The 16,171-nt window shown below is 42.8% G+C and overlaps 2 pseudogenes; both read right to left on the reverse strand.

Moving 5' to 3' along the window:
* Positions 1 to 3,943: 3,943 nt before the first annotated feature.
* Positions 3,944 to 4,531, reverse strand: LOC102519809 (annotated as a pseudogene).
* Positions 4,532 to 10,299: 5,768 nt separating this feature from the next.
* LOC102520039 lies at positions 10,300 to 15,311 on the reverse strand (annotated as a pseudogene).
* Positions 15,312 to 16,171: the final 860 nt, after the last annotated feature.

The raw sequence follows: 16,171 nt of genomic DNA on the forward strand, positions 1-16,171 counted from the left end.
AAGGCATTCCTCACTTTGATATCATTAAAAAAGTGCCTTTTGGTTTCTTCTTTTATGCTTTCATTTTACATTTAAATTTTTGACTCCTCTGAAATTTATTCTTATATAAACTATAATGTCTGGATAAATTTTATTTTTTTCAGATTATTAGCTTATTGCCTTAATACTATTTATTGAATTTTTCTTCACTGTTAGAAATGTTATCGGTACTCAATTCTTCTGTATAATGGTTTATTTCCAGACTTTCTATTATGTTTCACTGCCCTGGTGAAATTGTGTGCCACTACTGCAGCATTTTGATATCTTAGGTTTATGATGTTTGACTAACCAGTACGCTGATCTTTCTTCATTGATCTTTTCCAGAACTTTCCTGGCTATTATTTTAAAAATAATAGTGTCTGGTCCTAAACAAAAAAAATTTTTTTAAATGCAAAGTTGATTCTGGTAAATGTATAATTTAACATACACATCCATGATGTTGAGCCTTCTATTCAGAAATATGGTATGCTTTCCATTTGTTCAAGATTTCTTTTATTACTTTCAGTAGTATTGTAATTTTTAAAAATATAGACCTACATTTTTTGATGTGAATTCCCAGGTATAATTAACCTCTTATGCCTCAGTTTCCTGGTGTATTAAATTGGATAATAGTAATTGCAGAGATTGAAATGGGTAACATATGTGTATGACATATAAGTATTGTTCATCATAATTTGTTAGAAGTAATTCCAGTCATGCATAGTTAATATTATTTTTTCTAATTGTTTTCTCTGTCTGCATCAGGATGAAAAAGGTAGAGCAACCAGGATGTAGCAAGGACTTTTCTAGCCACCAGAAAAGACCAATTTTTCTTTTTCTTTTTCTTTCTCTGACTCTTCTTTTTTCCCCCAATTTCTCAATTGCCAAACAAGACAAATATGCTAAATGTGATTGAGATAAAGAAAAACCACTCATGGAGGATAAGAAATCACGAAGGAGGGCGTCTGATGCTACAGAGGCCACTAGAAGCTCACCAGAGGCGAGAATTAAGCAGCGTTTAGACGTTAGTTGAGGGAGGTGAGAAAAGAGCTAGGAGTTTCTTTTCTTTTCTTTCTTTCCTTTGAAGAAATAAAGGGGGAAGGATGAAGTTATAGTACAAGTAATAATAAGGTTACTAAACATTATCTAGCTATCATCTTTAAACTTTATTCTATATTATGTTTTGTAAGGTTGCTATGTTGAGCTGTTATATCAAGGAAAGAAATGAAAAGACTAAGAAAATGTGTTAGAAGTCAGGGTAGATCAATGGGAAATTAGACTGATTGATGAACCCTAGACCATGTGATCTCCTTGGGTAGCTTTTTTTAATGGTAAGTTCAGTTGTATGGTGTCAGGAAAGCTTATCTAAAAGCCCCATCTTATCAATCAGTTGCAAATATCACAGCTCATTACTAAACGTTTTGTAAAAGACACTTTCTAAAATTTAAAATCATGTTAATATAAACCAATACCTAAATCAGGACGTGTTAACCTTCTTGGTGGGGGTAAATCACAGATTGTTTGGGAATGTATTCAGTTAATAAATGTTTTTCTAGTGCTTACAGGTAGACAACGCCCTGTGCTAGGAATAAAGTAGTGAGAATTGCAGACACAGCTTTTGTCCCCATGGAATTTACAGTCTTCTGGGAAGTCAGGGGTAAAGTCATCAAGCAAGCATGTTGGGAGAAGTGTGAGGATGGGAAAGCATGGAGGCCTATGAGTGTGTGTAACTGGGGGGAGGGATGTGGCAGAAGGACCCCCTCAGGACCTGGTAACAGTTGGATGAGATGACACTTTAGCAGACAATTCTGGGGGGCTACTAGACTTGAAACCTGTCGATGATCTCCAGGCTAAGAACCCCCGTTCTCCAGTGGTGTTCCTGGTCTGGATTGTGCAGACAGTGCCCTACCGGGGAGATTTTGTTCTGGATAAAAGAGATTGGATTCGTGCCCTCCTGAGGAGCAGGAAGGTCCTGCAGTCAGGGAATCTCTGCCACGTGAATTCCCAGGTGTTTCAGAACGATGTTGCATCACATCTTTTGGCTCCCTCCCTTGTCTCTAAGTGATCCTAGAAATACTTGCCTAATCTAGCTCTCGTCTCGGACCCTCAGTTTTGTTCTCCTGGGCTTCGTGCATTGATTTACTCACCATGAAAAAAAATAACTTGAACCCTTTTCCAGACCAGTGTCTTGGTGAGACTTGGATGCATTTTGTGAACCAGTATTACAAAAGCAAATTCGAGATCCCTCACTAACCAGAACGGGATCTGTTTAGCCAAGGGGCTGCTGCTTGAAATGTGGCATGAGGCAGAAAAACAGGACTGTTACCAGAGCTGACACTTACAGAAAACACCAAGTAAGTGCTGTTTAGTTTTGCTTGGTCATCAGATGTTGCTCAGATGGCCTGGTCTTAAAAAAAAGAAAAGGAAAATATAAGGTACTTTATCGGTACATACATCCTCTGTTCCGTTCCCAACTTCACGATCTGATCATTCTTCTAAAATTACCCTGTGTTCTAAATAACTTCTGGTCTATATCCACTGCCTTCCCAACTCTTGGTCTTTGAATCCCTGCCTTAAACTCTTCCTGGTCTATGAAGCTTGCCCTAATTAGAGGAAATGGAATTACAAACAGATGATTCATTTATTCGCATTAATGAGGCATGAAATAGTTTGTTGGATTAAAGAAGAAAAAGTTTGTCTTACTAACTTTTGTTTTGATTAATCTAACAAGACTAGGGAAGAAGAAGAAAATTTCTGGAATATTATATATTAGACGTGCTATTCCCCACATCAAAACTCTGCTGTCTCACTGTTGCCTCTAATGCAAACTCTGTGGCCTTGTTTTTAAAACCCTACTATGCGCGCCACCCCCACTTTCCAGCCCTACCTCCTCCTCACACCTTCTCAAAATGAAATCTTTGCTCTAACCAAACTGGTTTGCTCACTCTTTCCCAGCCAGTCCTCAAGTTTTTTCTACCTCCTCACCTGGCTTACATCATTCCCCCGTGGGAAGATGATTTAACCTTAGAGAGAATTAACCTCTCTCTCTTCTCCCTCATCTATCCAAGTTCTAGCATTTTCTAAGCCAACTTAATTTTTTCTTCTCCTTTAATCCCTTTGCAAACCACCTATATTTCTCACCTTCATAAGGGAATTTCGTGAATTCCATGGGCTTTTAGTCTCTATCACCTATTTGGCAATTAACCAAGTATTGCCTAATTGTGCTTTTTCATTGCTGGATTGTGTCGCAATTTCTTGGTTAGTATTTATCTCTTATCTTCCCTAATAATCCCCAGGTTGTGGGGAAGGACTGCATATTAGAACTCTGTGTGTCTCTTGCAGCACCTGGCATGGTGTGTTGAACACAGTGGAGTTGATACAAATCTGTTTACTGATTGGTGTTTCTTTCCAAGACCTGCGTGGTGTCCAGAGCCCTGTGATACTCAACACCGGGAGGGAGTTGTGATGGTAACTGTGGTGATTAAAGAGAGTCAGGCACAGAAGAGGTGTTCATTAAATGTGGTATTTGATTGAGTGATGAGAGATGGTGAAGTTGACATTTAAGACAAGGAGGAAAGTAGTTGTGGGATTTATTCTGATGTTTACTCAGTCAACAAATATTTAACATTTCTGATTGGGTAAACTGTTTTTGAATCTCGATGGGAAAAGGCCAGCGTCACAAAGAAGATTCCAGAGCTTAAGTCATTATTTATCTAATCCATGCCTTTAAAAATGAAGACTACACCTTTCATATGTGCGTGTGTGTGCGTGTCTGTGTGTGTGTGTGCGTGCGTGTGTGTGTGTGTACTATTGCACAGTTTATCCCTTAGTATAAGCTTCATCGTCATTAGGGGAAGTCCTCCTCTTTCCATTTCTGAGTTTTTCCGTGTTTTTCTGTTTCTACAACTGAATTCCTATCCAGCATTCAGCTCAAGGCACTAGCAACACAACTAGAGCTCACTAGGACGACCTGTATGACATCCACACAGGCCACATGGTTCAGTACATGGCATCCACAGGTGGGCAGGTACATGGTGACTGCCATCTCTAATACAGAATTAGCTAGGCCGACAAGACAAGAGACCACTGTCAGACTTGGCCCCATCACTGCCACATAGCACAGGGGGTCACAGATGGCCACGCAGTTAGTGGTCATAGGCCATTGCTGCCAGCAGCAGGAACTCAGTCCCCCCCAGGGTCAGGGAGAAGAAGTGCTGGGTTCCAGTCGGGTGAAGGAGATGGTCTTCTTCTCCAGGAGGAAGTGCGCCAGCATCTGGGGGACCCCGCTGGTGGTGTAGCAGATGTCCACTACGGAGAGGTGGCAGAGGAAGAAGTACATGGGCAGGTGGAGGCGGGCGTCCAGCCAGATCAGGAGGATGATGAGCCCGTTGCCCAGCAAGGTCAGCAGATAGGCGGCCCCAAACAGGACAAAGAGTCCAGCCTGGATCTGCCTGTCCCTGGAGAGTCCCATTAGGACAAACTCACTCACCCAGGTCAGATTGTCCGTCCTCATGGAGCAGGTGGGTCAGGCTGCCAGGGAGGCGGTGCATTAGAGACATGAGAATTGTAATCAGAATTCACAGTCTGGGACTGAACAGCGGACTTTAAGTAGGACTGCAAGTACTTGTATGTTTTCTCCATTAGACTCTGAGCTTCTTGAAGTCAGGGGTATTTTCTCATTTTTCTTTTTATGCAAAGATTCCTAGCAAGGGTTTCGTAATAAAATCTTTTTGTTGCATGCACGAATACAAAAAAGCTTAAAGTAGTAGTCTTGAGGATTATTATCTGATCCCAAGATGTAGGCCATGTGTTCTGGATCTCCCTCTGTCCTTATTACTCATGCTGGAGCAGGTGGTTTCCCTGCTTCTCCCATTAACCCATGTTGGGTCACTGACGGAAGAAAATCCCTCATTTGGCTCTCAGTGTACTGATGAATCAGGCTTAGTCCTAGGATGATAAGATCAAGGCCTCATTGTAGAGCGTTATACCAACTGTAATTATGTCCCAACTTCTTGTGATTGTGCTATTTCCTTGGTGAAATGCTGGCATTTATTTGAATGTCACAGTACGCGATTAATAAAAGACAAACGCACACATCACTTATTGCGACGGCAACTGATGGTGCCCACTGATGAAGTCAGTAAGGGAGTGCCTCTAAAAGCCTTTGAGCTTTGTTACGTGTAAATCCTCCTGTCACAGCAAAGATGTGTTTGCCCTTGGAACACCTCCCTGTGTACTTTGTTGGTCTTTAGCCTCTATCAAAGGATAAAAATGGCTTTTTCTCCCCCTTAGTGAAAAGGTGCTAAACAATTTTATAGTCTTTATGTCTCTATTTATTAATAAGACCCTCTGGCCCCATTTCAATATTCGCTTTATGTGTCTTTGCAACATGTTGGGAGAAGATAGTGCTGTTGACTAGGATGAAGATAAGGACAGAACACAGAGGCACAGAGAAGCATCTGACTGCTGGAAAAGCTCACCTGGATGCCCATTAGGGGGCGTTTGAGAGGGAAAGAAGAAACTTCAGAGGGAAGGTTCGTCTGTGCAAACCCCACGGGGCTCGTGGTGGGAGCCTGAGCAGTGCTTTCCACACCAGCTCACACTGGAATTACCTGGGGTGCTCTGAAAACTCCAAGAGCCCAGCCCCAACTCCAGAGTAATTAAATCAGAATCTCAGGTGGGTGAAACACAGACATTAGTGTATTAGTAGCTTTTAATGTTTCCTGGTAATAAAAATGTAAAGTTTTAATTATAGGTTTGAAAGTCACTGCTTTAGAAGGGAATTTTAACTTTAATTTTGAACACTCAAGGTATGTTTTTTGAGAGAGAGATATGTTTTGATATAAACCCAAAAGAGTCTCTGAGGAGGAAAAATCTTTGACCTAAACTTCTCATTTGTTGTTTAAAAAAGTTGAAGCCAAGGAAGTTTAAATGATTTGCCTCAAATCCCGCTGAATCAGTGAAAAAGTCAGCCTGGAGATCTTGCCTTTTGTGTGCTAGGTCTCCCTTTAGCCTCAGCTTTCAGAGGTCTGGTCCAAAACTAATGTTTTAGAATATCTTAGGCCCAGGGGGTAATTAGTGAGTATAAAATGAGATAATGTGTGAGAAAGCCCTTCATTACTTCAGAGCATTATCTAAATAAAAATGATTTGTGTTAAAGGTATGAGAGATAGGCCGTAGAATCCAATGAAATGGAAATGAAAAAAACAATCCAACACAAGTCTTTCTAACAGGGTTTGAAGATAGAGCTTGTGGTTGGAAGACGGGTGAGGGGAGGGCAGGTCAGCAGGATACTATCCTCTGTTGGACCCTCTTAGCTGGTTGGAAAACTACCCGTTTCCTTCTTTCAGTCCTTTAGTGGCTGGAAGGTGTCACTGTAGAAGATGCCAAAAATAGAAACTGGCTTTGGCACAATCCCCAGCTGAGTTTCTGAGCCCTGCACCTCGGATGGAAGTCCCTGGCTTTCCACAGAGCCTAACTCTTTCATCAGTGCAGTAAATAACCAAGCTTTAGTTCCCTGAATGTGGCTCCTGATTGCTGAGAACGACAACTGAGATTTTCATCATTGATGGGAATAAAATGGAAAGTGGGAGTAACAGAAAAGAATGGAAGCTGGAAGGAAGATACAGGATCATCATTTCAACCTTACCGATTTTCAAATGAGGAAACTGAGGCTCCGAAGGCAGAAGTGATTCACTCACAGTCACTCTGCCTGGTGGGAGCAAAGCTGGAACTGGATCTGAAATCTGAGGACCACAGTCCCCTGTTCTTCCTGCTACGTCACCTTGTCTCATCACCTGAGCAAGAAGAGTATATCATAGTAACCAGTGCGGAGCAGTATCCCCACAGAATGAAAGTAGGACAGCTTTGGTTTGTGAGGAGAGGGGACAGTTGGGAAAGGTGCAGTGTTTGGGATATTATTTTGCTCCTGGTGGGCCAGTAGAGACTTGGAACTGCCACAAAGTGACTCAGGGGAACAGGCTGAAGAGTAGTTTGCACAGATCAGTGGGCTGGAGGTCACCCCATCGCATGGTGGGAGGATGGAGCCCACACACCTGGGCTCTCAGCTTTCTCTGAAGCCCAGAGGAGAACCGGGAAACCCCGTCCACTGAGCCCAGCTCCTTCACTGCCCTTTTCTGACTTCTAATAAACAAACTGCTTGAAGGGTAGAGAGGGTGTCTTCTCTTTTTATTGTGCTCTTTCTAGTTTCTAACAGAGCTTGGCGTATAGAGTTGGTGAACTGAATGAATAAATGAACATCATATTGAGCAGTCATGTCTTTAAAATTCATTCTCATGTAAACCTCAGTGTAGCACCTGATTATCGATGTTTTCACAGAGTCTGCTCCGTGATACCAGCTCAAGAATGACTCTACTCAGGAGGGTCTCTTCAGGGACCAAATGGTTGTTTCCTCCTGATTAGTGAGAGCCCTTTAAATATATTGAGTCTCTCTTTAATGAGACAAGGGCCAGTTTTTCCTCCCCTAAGCTCTAGAACTCAAACAATGGGGTAAGTAGGAAAATCCTTTGAATCACCCTTTTTCTAACCTGCAACCTAATGAAGTGATACCTTCTTTGGATGAACTAGATGTATGCACTCCTGCTGTAGACAGCAGAATCTAAGTTTTATTTTATGTACAAAAATACATTTTAATTATTAGGATTAGAAGGTGTCAATTGATGATTGTCCCAACTAGATAACAATTTAATGAAGAATTGCAGCTCAGGTGTAGAACCAACACTATTGTTACTGACTGACACCTTCAAACTTTTAACTGGTTTTTATCAAACCTCATACACAAAGTTTGTTTGCATACAACTATTTGGTGAGCACTTTGTAGCCAGGCTGTGTTAGAAAATGTGCTAGAATATCACACTGCTCAAAGCTGATGTTCCACAGGCATGTGATGATGTTAATGAAAAATGTACAGAAGTATAAGTGTTTCCAGTTTGTTCTTTCACTAACTAAGGAGGAAGAACTCCTGTGGTTTCTTTGCTGTAGGAAATGCAGGCACTGGGCAAAGTGGAGGCTTTGGTTGGGGGAGAGAACTTTGAAAAGGAATAGAGAAAGGAAAAGATGATCTGTTGATCTGGGGGGAGAAATTAATAGTCTAAAAATGAGAGGGGCCTAGACACAAGAGTTAAAAAGTTTTTCCCTGGGGGATGGGGCTGAGTGCCTCAGATGAGGGTGGGAGCAGTGGGGGAAAGGACCAGGGAGGGGAAGAAGAGGAGAATGGAGGCTGGTGGTCGTGGTGGTAGGGGAGAAGGAGGTGGGAAGGGGCTGAGGTAGTGAGAGATGCTAATGCTCAGGGGAAGGAAGGGAAGGAGAGGTCTTCAATAAAGTTAAAAACAAAAGTTTTGCTGAACATTTCTCCAAAGAAGATGTACAAATTGCCAACACACACATGAAAAGATGCTCAGTATCATTAGTCACTAGGGACATGCAAATTAAAAACACCCTAGCATGTCACTTCACACCTGCTGGAACGTCTGTAGTCAAGAAACACAGCATAAGTGTTGCTGAGGAAGTGGAGAAATTCAAACCCTCATTCATTGCTGGTGCGACTGTAAAATGGTTCCGTTATGGCAGAGAGCAAGTTGGCATTTCCTTAAAAAGGTAAACATACAGTTACCATATGACTCAGCAATTCCTGCTGCAGGATATGTACCCGGAGAGCTGAAAACAGGTTTTCAAACCAAAACTTGCACATGAATGTTTCTAGCAGCACTATTCACAAGAGCCCAAAGGTAAAAACAGCCCAGATTTGTATCACTGATGAACAGATCAACAAAATGTGGTTGTTTTCATTCAAGGGAATATTATTCAGCCATAAAAAGGCATGGAGCCTTGCTCGATGTTACAAGATGGATAGACCTCAAAAACATTATACTAAGTGCAAGAAGCCAGACCTAAAAGGTCACATATTGTATGATTCTATTTATATGAAATGTCCAGAACAGGCAAATCCATAAAGACAGAATGCAGAACAGTGGTAGTAAGGGCCTGGGAGGAGGGAGGAATTGGGAGCAACTGCTTAAATGGTATGAAGTGCCCTTTTTGGGTGATGAAAATGTTTTGGAACTAGATGGACATGAGGTTCTACAACACTGAATATACTAAACGTCACTGAATCGTACAATTTAAATGGTTAAGGTCGTGAGTTGTATGTGATGTAAATTTTATCTTGATTAAAAAAAATTACTAGGAATTTTCAAAGGTTCTTCATTTCCTCCTCCTCCTCCTCAGCATTTTCTCAGTTTATATTTGTTTGTGGGCAAGACAAACCAGAGATCTGTAATTTTTAGGTAAAAGATGCTTCATTCTGATTTTTAAAAGTTGTTTTAAACATTTTTCTGGATAAAATATCATTGCCTCACTTTATTCTCAGTTTATATTCTAGGATGTTTAGAGCTCCATCATTCATCATGTGTTGGAATAGTAGAGTGAAATTATCACTGACGGAGAGTTGTGATTCTTTCCTTTTTATGTGGCTTAGCTTACCTCTGATGGCATGTGGCACGACATTTAGTCAAGCATGAGTTCTGAATACATCCCTCAGTTTTCATAAGAGTATATTCTTGGACCTGATTGTGTAGAAAGGTATTTGTTTGTGGTTAAAAATGTTTGATTTTTGGGCCAGCCACTTGCCACCACTGCCAAGATTGAAAGGGAAACGAGCAGAATGATGTTTGTATGACTCACACCCTGTCCAGTCCTGCTCATCAAGGCTCTGGGGATCATTACCATGACTCTGGCTCCAAGTTCCTGTGTGAATTCCTCACCCTACTGAGCTGGAATGGACCATGTGTGACCACATGGATGACCTTTATGGCCTAAGATCCCATGGGCATAGTGAATTTTGTAACTTACAGCCTTTTCCCTCTTTTCGTTACTGATTGCAGAAAACTTAGACATATAGTTGTAGAATTCAGGGAATAGATTTTCTTGGCATAAATTTTGTGCACTGCTCTGGCTTCTGATTTATTCTTCCTTTTTAATTCATATATGCCAGTGTATCTTTTTTTTAACTATAATTTTCCGTAAGGTGTATGTATTTCTAAGTTGTTGTAATTCACATTTTTTAGACTAAGGGACCAACAATAGAGCCCAGAGATAAAATTCCATTTCTATATTACTTCAAAAGATAGTAGTGCAGACTGTGGTCCTCCCACCTGCTCCTTCACACATACAGTGCCCCCCCCACATGCGTGCATTATGCCGAGGGCACACTCCCGGGCTCACCGTCTTCAGAGTGAGGCCCTCTTGTGATGAGGTCACAGTCTACTGCTTTGATTCAGAGCTCCTCATCAGAACCCGAGTCAAAGCAGCTTTCATCTCTTTGTTCCTGAGGCTGTAGATGAGCGGATTCAACATGGGGGTCACCACAGCATGAAACAGCACCACCATCTTGTCCTGCTCGGCTGACACTGTGGAGCCGGGCTGCATGTGGGTGACCAGGGCTGTCCCATAAGACATAGAGACCACAGTGAGGTGGGAGGCGCAGGTCCCGAAGGCTTTGCGGCGTCCCCCGGTGGAGCGAATCCACAGAATGGCGGCCATGATGTAGGCACAGGACAGTGCGACCAGGCAGCAGGGCACCAGCAGCACCACCACGCTGGAGGCCACTATGACCGCTTGGTTGAGGGTGATGTCCACGCAGGCCAACCTGACGAGTGCCATTGTCTCGCAGGCCACGTGGTTCAACACGTGGCGCCCGCAAGTGGGCAGACGCAAGGTGAAGGCGGTCTCCACCACAGCATTAACCAGGCCCACCAGCCAAGAGACCGCTGCCAGCCCTGTGCAGAGCCTGGGGCCCATCACTGCCGTGTAGCGCAGGGGGTCACAGACAGCCACGTAGCGGTCATAGGCCATTGCTGCCCGCAGCAGGAACTCAGTCCCCCCCAGGGTCAGGGAGAAGAAGTGCTGGGTTCCAGTCGGGTGAAGGAGATGGTCTTCTTCTCCAGGAGGAAGTGCGCCAGCATCTGGGGGACCCCGCTGGTGGTGTAGCAGATGTCCACTACGGAGAGGTGGCAGAGGAAGAAGTACATGGGCAGGTGGAGGCGGGCGTCCAGCCAGATCAGGAGGATGATGAGCCCGTTGCCCAGCAAGGTCAGCAGATAGGCGGCCCCAAACAGGACAAAGAGTCCAGCCTGGATCTGCCTGTCCCTGGAGAGTCCCATTAGGACAAACTCACTCACCCTGGGTCAGATTGTCCGTCCTCATGGAGCAGGTGGGTCAGGCTGCCAGGGGAGGAGCAGAGGCAGGGAGGGGCAAGAAAGGGTCTCACTTTAGGAGTCTGGGATTAAGGCATGGGCCAAGACTAGAGCTGGGATTGGGGCACCTGCCCTCAGGTTCCTTAACCTAGTGCTTAGGGGAGAATTCAGTGGAGAAGGTGTGGAAAAGGGCATTTGGGTTCTCATGCTAGACTCAGGGATGAAGTCCCTGTTCTGTCATCCTTTTACATCAGGATCCAGTGCAGTTACAGTTGTATAGGAGATAAGCCATCAGTGCAGAAGGAAAGATAGAGGGAAAAAGTGATGGGGAAAAGGGAGAAATGGAGGAAAGTTTAAAAAAAATAGTAAACGAGAAAGAAGAACTAAGGAAGAAAGGTAAGGAAACAAAAAAGGAGGGAAGGGAAGTGGAAGGCAGGGAAGAAGGGGAGGAGTCTTCAGGGTGGGGTGGCCGGGGGGAAAGTATTAAAACAGACACTTGAGACCAAGGTGGGTGCCTGGGGTCCTCAATGTCATTCCTAAAAGACTGAATTCGTTTGCTCTTCGTGTTTCTTCTGGGGTCCAGTCGAGGTCACTGCCGAGAAAGGAGTCCTCACACTTCATTCGCATTGTGCCCATCAGTCTGGATGAAGCTTAGATCCTTTAAACCAGTATCTGTTGAGCCCCTGCTATGTGCCTGGGACTGTGCTAGACATCAGACACCTGTCAGTGAGCCAGAAAGAAGCATGAGTCCTGCTCCTTGGTTCTTATAATTTAATCAGAGACACATAGATTAAACTAATAATTACAAAATTAATTAAGTATAATTGTGCTAAGTGCTATGAAGGGAAAGAACAAGGTTACTAGTTGGTTAATTAAATTTGCAGCTTTATTTAAATTATGACTACAGTTATGTCTTATTTCTCAATAATGTATAATTTATATGGTAAATTGCAGGTATTTATTTAGATGTTTGAATAAACTGATTAACAAAATAAATGTAATGAGAGCATTTGGAAACCAATGATATTTACATGTTACTACTGAGTATGAAGTGACTGACACCCACTGAATCTTTTCAGGGGGAGTGAGTGCTTTTTTCTCAGCTAAGTCTGCATTGGGTTATCTCCCCTCCAACATGCGGACCGGTCTTCTATAAACACAGAATCAGATGTCATCAGGTTTTCTTTATAGAAATGTAATCTCAAGGTGTAATTCGTGCTCTTAAAGTAATTAGTAAATTAAGTAACTCAGTTATTAAAAATATTTATTCAATATATGAGGCACTATGCTTTCAGTCAATCTCTAGGAAATACTGCCTTTCAATGTTAGGAATTTGTTGTTTGAAAATCAGCAGTGCCACAGAATCAAATAAGAAGTTAAAAAAATCAGATCTTGGTAAAATCTGTGAGAATCAAATGAGACAGCCTAACAAAGGAGAGATGCATTATGTCAGTGTTAAGAAAAGCAGAGCGGGGCCACATAATCAAATACAACAGAACTGAAACGCCTACTCCAATTCAGATTCTCTCTGGCTGGGGCAGGGCCTGGGCTCTTACCGATGGAGGGAGAGAGCCAAGAACCTGGATGGAGCAGGCATCTCTTGCTTTTCATTCAGCTCTGGTCCTGCAGTGGCCAGCAGGTGTCAGTGTAGAAACTGCTAAGAATAGAAACTGGCTTTAGGTTCTCAGCATTGGAGACTGGAGTTCTGGGGCCAGAGTGCAGTATTTGGTGGCTGGGATTCTGAGCACTGCCCCAGAGAGCCTGTGGCTGCCCGTAGAGCCTGGTCCTTGTACCAGCAGAGAAGGCAACTCAGCTCTGATCTACTACAATCAGGAGGCTGCTACAGCATCCAGAATTCCCACCTACAGAGTTGCTGTCATGGACCCAGATTCCCTCCAGAAGGGCCCTATTGCTATACAAGGAATTCAGAAATGTTAAAAATGAAAGGAACCATAGAGGTCATGTATTTCATCCATTTCATTCTATAGATGGGGAAACCAAGGAACAAGGGTAAGGTGATTGGCCCAGGTGTCAGGTCTACCTGGGACCCAATCTGGAACCAGGTGATGCTGTGCTGCACATTCTCAGTTCTCATTGGGCTCGTTAGTGAGGGATGAGAAGGGATTCTAGAAGGATGTGATCTAGGAAGGAAGGCACCTGACGTTTGGACGCCCAGGACAGTTACCTTGCCAGTGCAGAGAAATGTTGTGTGGTAAGTGGGAAGATCTGAATGAGAAGTCAAGGAATCCAGGTCCCAGTCTGCCTTTTCTATTAGTCTGCTCTGTGCCCTCGGAAAGTCACTTGACCTCTCTGTGCCTCAGTTTCTTCATATGAAATGTGAGAATAATCATAATGCCTATCACAATATTTTGAGTAAGATCAGGTGAAGAAATGAAGATCAATGTGCTTTGTAAAGTCCTAAGTGAACACAGGTAGCTATTACTATACTCAAAAAGTGAGGTCAATGTGCCCGGTGATAAGGGCACAAGAAACAATATGAATTTGTGCTAGAAAGGCCAGAAGGTTAACAGAATGTGGGTCATAAAGCTCCTTTGCAGTAAATCTTATTGCTTAAATCACCTAATTACAGACACCCTGCTTAAATAAAGTGAAGAATTAAGGTAGAGAGTCTGTCTATACCCAGTAGGTAGTACCATTTTCTTCACAGAGTATAAGCTCAATACTTTTTTTTTCCAATAAAAATTGATGCAGTTCTTAGATGATAAAAACACGAATTTTTATTAATAGATGCCCTTGTTATCAGCTTTTGGAGATAATCATAGAATTTCTTTCCACCGTGCTTGACGTAGTGAACATTTACTGAGCACGGAGTAGAGCCTGGTCCAGGAACAGGTCCTGGAGTGAGAGGAATCCATACAGCCTGGTCTCTGTCTCCAGGAACTCCTGGCAGGAGAATAGAGAGGATGAGTTATGATTTTATCTGAGTTTTCAGAGGAAGCTTGAGTATCAAATCTGGTAACTGGAGACAAAGAATTGGACTACGTAAGTAACTGCGCAGATATGTAGAAATACTAAAGTAGAAGCAAAGAAACGACCAGTGTACTTGCTTCTTGAAAAAATTGACGTGGTTTAAGGTGCATTTAGATTGGTGTTAAGGAGACCTGGTTTTCACCCTGTGTCAGTATACCAGTCTAGGTATCGTAAGTCACTACCTTTTTGAGCCATAATTTCTTCATGTGTAGAATGAGCAAGTTAGGTCACACCAAGATTTCTACCAGCTCTAAAGACCTGCAATGAATGAATACACACACATAAGCTATACTTTAAAGCAATATAAAAAGATGCGGGAAACCTTTGGCCTTTGACTACTTTAAGTACGTGTAGCTAGTGTAGGCAGTAAGATGTGGGTTACTGGGTTCGGGGATCAAAGCATTTATGTCACACATAACTGTTTGGGGAGGTGCCAGTGAATAAGACCACACTGACTTAAAAACCAGAGACTAAAGTAACAGGAAAGGGACCAAACAAATAGAAACAGGAGAACCACTTGGGTCAAGGCTGAAAGACTTGGAGGCTTTTGATACACGATCTTCTTTCCAAAGTTGGTCCCAGACAACTCCTAGAGTAGGTAATCCCTAACTACCAGCCCAGAGGCCAAACCTGAGAAAAGAAGGGGTCCATATCTGTCTTTTCAAATCCCACCTTCTCCACTCCTCTTCTTATCTCCCACATAATGCAAATGCCTTGAGGCTAAGAGAAAAAGCCTTATCTCTTTTGATCTCCTCTCTTCAGCTCTTTGAATGTAGGTCTGTGTATACTGAGCACTTCAGTTTATACCGTTGCTTGGATGACTGACCAAGACTGAGGATTCTGTTGAGTGGTCCACAAACAACCAGGTGCCGTGTACAGATCACTGGAAGAATCGAAGTGCCGCCAACTGCAACCCGTGAGAGAAGCACAGTGAAGGGCCCCAGGACAGTCCTGGTTGCTCTACGTTCTCGACCTCCCATCCTTCCCTGTGGAGGGCTCATTGAGGCCAAGTGCTGACCTTACGCACAGAACTCACTTTGGATGGGGAAGCAGCACATCTTTCAGGAAGTTCTTGAAGCAGTTGTCCATCTCTTCTTGAGGATGGAGGTTTTACTTTGTCAGTCGTAGCTGATAACTTTTCAGAACCCAAGGATCCCTAGAGGGCAATTACTTGCTCTTGCTGTATTTCTTTACTCATTCTTCCCCCCAGCTCCTTCTCTGCAGCCACAGCTCCCCACTCTTCTAAGTTCCCAATGGGATAAACTTCTGAAAATGTTTTATCCCAACTTTTAATTGTCCTTCTAGTTCCCAGACTAATAAGCCCTTCCTTGACTTTTTTTTTTTTTTTTTTTGGTATCTTTCACTGTTTTTCAAGGCTATGTATGACATTACTAAAGACTTTTGACAGGAGTTAGGAGACAATAATATTTGTACCTCTGGCCTGATGGGAAGAGATTGAGATTAATTAGAAAGAGGAAGTGGAAGTAAAATCTGAGTTTGACTTTCTTTTAGGAGAAGATGAAGAATGCATCTTCTCCCCTCCTTTTGCATATCTAGTTTTATTGTCCAGGAAGTGTTGAGTAAAGTAGAAATTGCCAAGTAGAACTATCATGTCCGTGTCCTCGAAGCCATCGTGAAGTCCCAAATTCACAGTAATTAAACTATTGCCACAGGCTCCTTAGTGGTCTCCCATCTCACTCTATGCTGAATTGTGTATTTGCATGTGAACAGAAGCTTTTCCAGCTTTCACTAAGCTTGATCTCCCAGTTCCTGATCATTTTCCAAAAGTTTTGATCTCTTCATTGGGATTACTAGAAGAAGAGATAAAACAATGGATCGGGGTGGGATTTTGTTTCTATTTACCTATCTGTTTTTATAAGAACATGGTTTTTGGTAAGAAGGGAATTAAAAAAAGAGATGTTGTTTAGCATGGAATTCACTAGAATGTT

This window comes from Camelus ferus, chromosome 7, assembly GCF_009834535.1.
Source record: "Camelus ferus isolate YT-003-E chromosome 7, BCGSAC_Cfer_1.0, whole genome shotgun sequence".
NCBI classification, from domain to species: Eukaryota; Metazoa; Chordata; class Mammalia; order Artiodactyla; family Camelidae; genus Camelus; species Camelus ferus.